Source organism: Bos javanicus, chromosome X, assembly GCF_032452875.1.
Source record: "Bos javanicus breed banteng chromosome X, ARS-OSU_banteng_1.0, whole genome shotgun sequence".
NCBI classification, from domain to species: domain Eukaryota; kingdom Metazoa; phylum Chordata; class Mammalia; order Artiodactyla; family Bovidae; genus Bos; species Bos javanicus.
In genome coordinates this window covers 115,136,670-115,145,952 of record NC_083897.1, presented here as the reverse complement: position 1 = coordinate 115,145,952, position 9,283 = coordinate 115,136,670, and positions in this window count along the sequence as shown.

Genomic DNA, 9,283 nt, shown 5'->3' with positions numbered 1-9,283 from the left:
TAGCGACCCTATGGACTGCAGCCTACCAGGCTCCTCTGCCCATGGGATTTTCCAGGCAAGAGTACTGGAGTGGGTTGCCATTGCCTTCTCCTGTACATATTGAGTTTTATAAAATTTCTAAGAAAATGTTTTTTATTACTGTAGTCCATCAGCACTTTGATTATATATCCACTATAGCACTTTAGCATCCAAATCTAATAAAATACAACTCATCTGGAAATTGATGAATAATTTATAGAATAATTTGTAAACACTTTCCACATACAATTACATGAGATAAAGGGTATACTTTGAAAAAAATCAAAATAGACTTATATTGTTGTTAATAAGCTACAAATAGGATTAAATTCCTTCAATCATAAAATAGTTGTTGAGCCAACTGTTTTAACAATTTATTCCTTAGGGATCTTTTGAATAAATTGTATTTTAAATGGAATTCTTTTTCTGTAAAATAAAACATTTTTCAAAAGTTTCCTTGAATGCACTAATCTAAAAAGAATCATAAACAACTTTAGAACTTAGTCATCCAAATTAATTTTTACCAAAGAGAAGTAGTATAAGTAAGAAATTTAGCTGTAGATGCATAGATGAAAAAAAAAATACTGAAGTAGGAAGACATAGTGAAAGATTCTTTGCTCCCCAAAATATTTTGCCCTTTGCTGTGGAAAGATGTTAAGAAGGATTTTATCCAAAACACGTGACTAGGATGTTAACCTGAAACAAAGTGAATGGCCTTAGAGTTAGACTATTCCTTTCTCTACACTCAGGTTTCTAGGTTAAAGAATGAGTTTTGTTTATTTTATTGAAGTATAGTTGATTTACAGTGTGTTAATTTCTGCTGTACAGCAAAGTGATTCAGTTATATATATATATACTTTTTCATATATTTTCCATTATGATTTATCCCAGGATATTGACTACAGTTCTCTGGCCATACAGTACAACATCGTTGTTTATCTGTCCTATACATACTAGTTTGCATCTGTTAATCCCAGACTCCCAGTCCTTCCCTCCCCCACCCAATCTTGGCAACCACACGTCTGTTTTCTGTGTCCGTGTGTCTGTTTCTCTTTCATAGATATGTTCATTTGTGTTGTGTTTTAGATTCCACATACAAGAGATATCTATGGTATTTGTCTCTCCCTTTCTGACTTACTTCGCTTAGTATGATAAACTCTAGGTCCAGTGGTTTTTATTTTTAAAGTTGCTTTTTGTGGAGCTACTTTTAGGCCACTTGGGGAAGGGATTAGAGAAAGTAAGGTAGAGTTTTTCTTATTATATTTTATTGATCAATTGGCTTTAGTATATCCAAATGGACTTGGCCATTCTAATCATGTATGCTTAAAGATTTTCTGGAATCAAAAGGAAAAAGATTAAAAATCCAATTCTGCCACAAATAATGTGCTTCCTAAAGTAGAATATCCTTAGCTTATTACCAAATTTTGCATAAATATCTTCTCAAAATATTAATTATGTTACTATGTTTCTAAGTTACTGATGTTTTTAGCATCAATATTTCAGTTTAGGGTAGTTGCAGTTTTTAATAACTGGTGAGCTGGGTGTGTCAGTTATCTATTGCTGCATAGGAGACTGCCTCAAAGCTTTGTGGTTTAAAACAACAACAATTGTATTGATCGCAGTTCTGTGGACCATCCATTTGGCCTGGGCTCATTGAGGGCAGTTTTGTTGATCTTGCTTGGATCATTTATGGGCCTCCAGTCAGATGACAAGTTGGCTGGGAGCTGGCTGGCCCCGGGTGACCCCACTCACACATCTGACAGTTAGCTAAGGCTGTCAACCAGAGCACCTAGGTTGCTCACTGTGCTCATGGTGGCTGGGTTCCAACTGAGCAGAACTGCAAGTTGTAGGGCCCCTTGAGGCTTCAGCTTGGGAAATCCTACAGTGTCACTTCTGCTGCTTTCTGTTGGTCAAAGCAGATCATATGCCCAGCCTGAAGTCAGAGGAAGGGAAAATATTTCCTATCTCTTGACAGAAAGAGCTGCAAATAATTCGTGGCCATATTTATCACACTAGGTGATTTGGATCAACCTTCTTATTGGAAATATTGAAATAATATCTTAAAACTATGGAAGACATATATATATATTTATTGACATATATATATTTATTTAAATATATATATGTAAACATATATATATAAAGTTTTATACACTTTATAAACTTTTATAAAGTTTATATATATATATGAACTCCCAGGTTAATGTTTAACGTGGGGATGGTAGCCTGTAGTCCATGATATAGGTTCTCAGAGCACTGAAGATGAATAAGCTTTATTCATCTTGGGATCCAGATGTCCAGGACCAGGACACAGTCACAATAAAAGGGAATCTCTGTGATTCTATAGCATTATGAAGGGACCCAAGAAGACTGAACCTCCAGGATCCATTCCCTTATTCCCTATCCCAGGAGACTAGAGAGAAGGCTGCCTTGGCTCTGAGCACAGCTAGAGTAGAAGAGAGAAGGAAAAGAGCCCCTGAGAAGTTGGCACATGCCTGTCTCATACAAATTTGTACCCCCAGAACTCCTAGCTTCAATGAGCTGGGTCCCTCAAGCCCTGAACTTAGTTGATGAAATCTGGACAGGAAATGCCTGCAAGGTGTCTGGCCTAATCAAACCACAAAGCATCTCACCCGAGGCCATTGGAAGCCACCAGAAATAATTTTCCTAAGGCACCTACCAGCCTGGAGCTCATGAAACCACTGGAAGACAAGACATGATGAAAATTAACCTGCTGAGAGGCTTCTCTGGTGGCTCAGTGGTAAAGAATCTGCCTGCCAATGCAGGATGCACAGGTTTGATCCCTGGTCCAGGAAGATCCCACATGCCATGGAACAACTAAGCCCATATGCCACAGCTATTGAGCCTGAGCTTTAGAGTCCTTGAGCCACAACTACTGGAGCCCATGGGCCCTAGAGTCCACGCTCCACAACAAGAGAGGCTACGACAATGAGAAGTCTGAGAAGCATAACTAGAGAGTAGCCCCCATTTGCTGCAACTAGAGAGGAGCCCTCGCAGCAGCAAAGACCCAGCACAGCCAAAAGTAAATAAATAAAATAATTTTTGTTTTAATTTTAAAAGAGAAAGAAATGGCCAGACCTGAGTGCCACCACGTGCTCAGTCATGGGCCAGTGGCCACCCCAAAAAGCCTAAGTGCAGTTCAGACACTGGGAAGGACCCCAGAGGACCCAACAGCAGGAGGCTATCAGCTAACCTCCCTCCTTGCAGGTGGTCAGAGCCTCTTCCATGCCTGTCACAGACATTGTAAGAAGTGAGAACACCAGTCAGAGAAGGGACAAATATTTGCATTATATATATATATATATATATATATATATATATATATATATATATATGTATGTATGTATATAACCAAGCACTTGTGTCCAGAATTGAAAGAAACTTCTGTAAATCAATAAGAAAAAAGGAGACAACCCAATTTAGAAAAATGGTTAGAGGAATGGAAGAAGCACCTCATCACAGAGGAAATCCCAAAAGCTATACTGTCTTTTTTTAGAGAAGTATATGTGTGTGTGTGTGTGTTAAGTCACTTCAGTCATGTCCAACTCTTTGTGACCCCATGGACTATAGCCTGACAGGCTCCTCTGTCCATGGGGATTCTCCAGGCAAGAACACTGGAGTGGGTTGCCATGCCCTCCTCCAGGGGATCTTTCCAACTAAGGGATCGAACCCAAGTCTCTTATGTCTTCTGCATTGACAGGCATGTTCTTTACCACTAGTGCCACCTGGGAAGCCCAGGAAGGTATATATAATAGTTAAACTATTAAAATGCAAGGGAGTGACTAATGTGGAAATCAGAATAGTGGCTATTCTGAAAGTCTGTGGAGGGTGTTGTGATTGGGCCATGTCTTAGTCCATTTGGGTTGTGATAACAAAAATATCATAGACCATTGGCTTAAACAACAAACATTTATTTTTCACAGTTCTGGAGACTGGGAAATCCAAGAGCAAAGCACCAGCAGATTTGTTGTCGCAAGAGGGCCTGCTTCCTGGTTCATAGACAACCATCTTTACACTCTGTCCTCACAAGGTAGAAGGGACAAGGGAGCTCTTTGGGGTCTCTCTTGTAAGGGCACTGATCCCATTCATGAGGGCTTCACCCTCATGACATAATCATGTCCAAAGGCCCAACTCCCAACACCATCACATTGGGAATGAGGCTTCAACGATATGAATTCTGGGGGGACACAAATATTCAGTGTATAGCAGGCCATTCTATCTCATGAGTGGAGTTGTGGGTACATGGTGTTCACCTTATAATAATATATTTTATATAATTGCCTATTTATATTTTTATGTGCTTTTCTGTATGTCAATTCTATCTCACAATAAGAAAGCCAAAAAATTTAAAACACAGCTAAGACCATAGAAGAAAATATCTTAAATGAGAAATAAGCAACATGAATAAAATCTTGGGCCTTATCCAACACTTTTAACTCTGATATTTTTCCTCCATAATATTTATTACCTTCTGACACATCATATATTTCATTAAATGACTTTGCTTGTTTGTTTCTCTTACCATTCTCTAGAATGTATGCTCCATGAAGAGTTTTTTCTAATTTTCTGATTAAGTCTGTTTCTTAAGTCATATTACATAGGAGTGTGTAGAATGTGGTAGATGCTGAATATATATGTGTAGAATAAAGGAATGAATCACATTCTAAGAATTTACCTTTAGCTGCAAAAGACTGTTCTGGTGGTTTGGGAATGGCCATTTTTGAATGCTGCTTTATGAATAATGGGCCTTCTGGTGGCTTGGGTAATAATTTTTCATCATGTATATGGTGATTGGTCACTGGAGTGTTCAGTTTCCCAGAGTCTTGTCTGAAGGAGGGCTCAGTTGCCATTTTGTCTCCTAGGAGTTACCTCCAGAGTCACTTTTCTTCTTCTAAATTCTCCTTAAAGGTTGAGGTAAAGTGAAGAAAGTTTAACAGAAATGATCAGAAGTCAGAAAGCAATTCTGGACATAGTTCCTGCATATTATTATCATGCTATTATAAACTCATGACACTGGTTTTCTCCTACTATGGCCATTGTGATGTCAGTAGAGAATGCTATTGAGATTTTTAAGAAAGGTCTACACTGAACAATTTATGGTGCTTTCCTAGTGTGTAAAGAGGACCATACTTTTCCTAGTGTGGGGTAGGAGACTTTCCCTTTTTTTTTTAATATTTATTTTTATTTATTTTATTTGGCTGCACCAGGTATTAATTGCAGCATGCAAGATCTTTGATCTTTGTTGCAGCATGTGGGAATCTTTAGCTGTGGCACATGGGATCAAGTTCCCTGACCAAGGGTTGAACCCAGGCCCCCTGCATGAGGAGTGTGAGGCCTTACCCACTGGACCACAGGGAAGTCCCTTCCCTTTTACTGTATATACATTTACATTGTTTGACTTTTTAAGAGGTTTTATAAGAATTGCAGCTTGTATAGATAACAAATAGAAAGTAAATCTCAACTTGCAAGAATCTTGAGGGAAAATAAAATTCATTTCTAAAACATCAGAGGAAAACTAAGGGGAACAAGAATGACATGGTTAAGCTTTTGGGCTCTCCGCCTGGGTTTGACATACAATAATCTGTTGTGTGCTGTTCATCTAGTTGTAAAACTTGTTTGCATTGTTGCCTCATCTAGAAAATAATAACAATCCTCACCTCTTAAGAGTTGTGAGGGTTAAACAAATTGCTTAGAACAGGGGTGTCAGAGAGTAACTGCTCAATAAATGTTAACTATTATTATCTTTTAGTAGATAGGGAAAATAGTCATGATAAGATGTGTGTGTGTGTGTGTGTGTGTGTGCTCAGTTGTGTCTGACTCTTTTGTGAGTCTATGGACGACAGCCCGCCAGGCTTCTCTGTCCATGGGATTTTCCAGGCAAGGATACTGGAGTGTGTTGCCATTTCCTACTCCAGGGGATCTTCCCAAGCCAGGGATCGCACCCAGGTCTCCTGCATTGCAGGCGGATTCTTTACTGTCTGAGCCACCAGGGAAGCCCTTGCATGTCCTTAAAAAGAAGGAGCCAGAATTTGAATTTAAGTCTGTCTTGTGTGTGCTTTGAGCACTCAGTCGCTCAGTTGTGTCAGACTCTTGCAAGTCCATGGGCTGTAGCGTGCCAGGCTCTTCTGTCCATGGGATTTCCCAGGCAAGAATACTGCAGTGTCGATCCAAAAGTCTACAAATAATAAATGTTGGAGAGGGTGTGGAGAAAAGGGAACCCTCTTACACTGTTGGTGGGAATGCAAACTAGTACAGCCACTATGAAGAACAGTGTGGAGATTCCTTAAAAAACTGGAAATAGAACTGCCTTATGATCCAGCAATCCCACTGCTGGGCATACACACCAAGGAAACCTGAACTGAAAGAGACACGTGTACCCCAGTATTCATTGCAGCACTGTTTATAATAGCCAGGACATGGAAGCAACCTAGATGTCCATCAGCAGATGAATGGATAAGAAAGCAGTAGTACATATACACAATGGAGTATTACTCAGCCATTAAAAAGAATTCATTTGAATCAGTTCTAATGAGGTGGATGAAACTGGAGCCTATTATACAGAGTGAAGTAAGCCAGAAGGAAAAACACCAATACAGTATACTAATGCATATATATGGAATTTAGAAAGATGATAACAATAACCCTGTGTACGAGACAGCAAAAGAGACACTGATGTATGGAACAGTCTTATGGACTCTGTGGGAGAGGGAGAGGGTGGGAAGATTTGGGAGAATGGCATTGAAACATGTAAAATATCATGTATGAAACGAGATGCCAGTCCAGGTTCAATGCACGATACTGGATGCTTGGGGCTAGTGCACTGGGACGACCCAGAGGGATGGTATGGGGAGGGAGGAGGGTTCAGGATGGGGAGCACATGTATACCTGTGATGGATTCATTTTGATATTTGGCAAAACTAATACAATTATGTAAAGTTTAAAAATAAAATAAAATTAAAAAAAAAAAAAAAAGAATACTGCAGTGGGTTGCCATTTCCTACTCCAGGGGATCTTCCCCACCTAAGGATCGAACCCATGTCTCCTGCATCTCCTGCATTGGCAGGCAGGTTCTTTACCACTGAGCCACCTGGGAAGGCAAACTGCCTAAGAGGTTCAATATCAAGTGTTGATCCTCTGGTTTATAAAACGTTGCTCTTATAAGGTGATCAGTAGACAATAATAATAATAATATTAATTGAGATGTTATTGTATATCCACATTAAGTGCTTTATATGCTTTGTCATACATTATCATGTTGAATTCTCATCAATATCCTTAAAATTATTTAATTCTATTTAACTCTGACTAGATAATTTATTGAGTGTTTTTCTGCTGTTTTTTTCCTTTTAATGCTTGGAGGCCTTTATGCTTGACTGGGTGGGGTGTGAGGGACAAAGATAAATGCTTCTAAAGGCAGTGAGTTAGGAAATAAAGGGCCCAGAGCCCCAAGTCTCTACCAGAGGGAAGGCTCAGGTTCTTTTCCCTACAAAAATCCCAGGAGGGAATTTCAGAGGCCTCGTGGGTGGGCAGGAGTGGGGAGGAGCTGATGGAGTGGTGCTCAAGGAGGCTGATCCTAGGACTAGAATCTTCCCCAGAAGAGACAAGCTCTCTGAATCCCTAGAAGGGGCTCAGGGGTGTTGAGTGATTTGCCCAAAGTCTAAGAGCAAGACACAGGTCTGAGTATGTCAGACTCCAGAGCCAATGCTCTGAACCACACTACCAGACTTCTTAGCATGACTGAGTCTCTTCAGATCACAATTAACTGTTGTCCTTCCACATGCATTTCTGGGGCCCAAAGCTGGGTGACATACATATTCAGAAGTGTTAGCAAGAAATGGTGGTGGGAGAGTAGAAGGTCATGTGCAATTGAGCCACATGCCCTGAAGTTATACTGGGTGAACTTTGATTCCATATTCTAGTCTTTAATGTAGGCTTGCTTCCTAGATATGTGGCTCATTTTCTTTTCTTTTAAACTTTTTATTTTGTATTGGAGTATAGTCAATTAACAATGTTGTAACAGTGTGAGGTAGACAGCAAAAGGACTCAGCCATACATATACATGTATTGTTTCTCCCCCAAATTCCCCTCCCATCCAGGCTGGAAATGTGGTTCATTTTCATTCAATAAAGTTTCCATGATGAATATTTGCAGATATATGTATTTGTAAGCCTTTATTTTCTACTTCAGTAACCTCTGCCATTAATATTTATGATTAATCTGTAAACCATACAAAGTCATTCCTAAGTAGGTGACCCTAAATTAGCAAACTCCCATCCCATCAACCACAGAAGATTTATCCATTCTAGGAGTAATTTATTTTTTCATCACTGATTCTCTGGGGAGGTTTCAGAGCTTCTTTTCATCATCATTCCTTCTCAGATAACTGGCAAAATAGCCTGAGAAGCCTTTGAAAGTGCTGGATGTTTGATAAATGTCTAGCTAGAACTTTCATTTCAAGTTAAGGACAGAAGGTGATCATTCCTCTGTGAATAATAATACCAGAAAAGAAAAGAATGTCTTGATATAGTTGTAATAAAAAGAGCCCTTGATATCTTAGTGTAATAAACAGATTTCTTACCCACCTGTTCTGGGAATTGACAGGTGTAGAAATAATAAACTAAAATATCTCTGTAAATTTCATAAATGTAGTAGATAAAAGAAAAGGCATCTTTTAAAAAAATCTTTAAAAATTGGAATTTAAAAGTCAGAGAAACAAGCTACTGTGTCTTAAAACTTTTATAAAGCCACATTTTAAACACAGGGGAGTCGGGTTAGGGGCAGAAGGAAGGGGAAAGAGGCAAATGAAAAAACCTACAAGCAAACCAACCAACCTGGGAACTCAGTGTGGCCAGTAGATTTAAAAGATGTCATTACTGAAAAATCCTGATTAGCTAACCCTGTGGATCCAGGACAATAAGAGACGTGGAGCTGACTCAGATGCTCTTAGATCAACAGACTCCCCAGCTGACTCACAGCCCTGTGAGCACAATCACTGTTGATTGTAGGCAACAGATTTTGTTTCGTCAATTACATGCTAATAACTGACCAATACTATAGCTGTGTCTGTTGGGCTATTTTTTTTATAATGGAAAGCTGACATAAGCAAACGTACAGTGATCCCAGAAACCCTTTGGGTCAAATACAAGAGAATGGAGACCAAAAAAAATTCAAGCTTTCCTCTTTAGAAGCCCAAAGCCAACCGGAAGTAATACTGCAGGGCCTGGAGAGCTTGCTAGGGAATCCG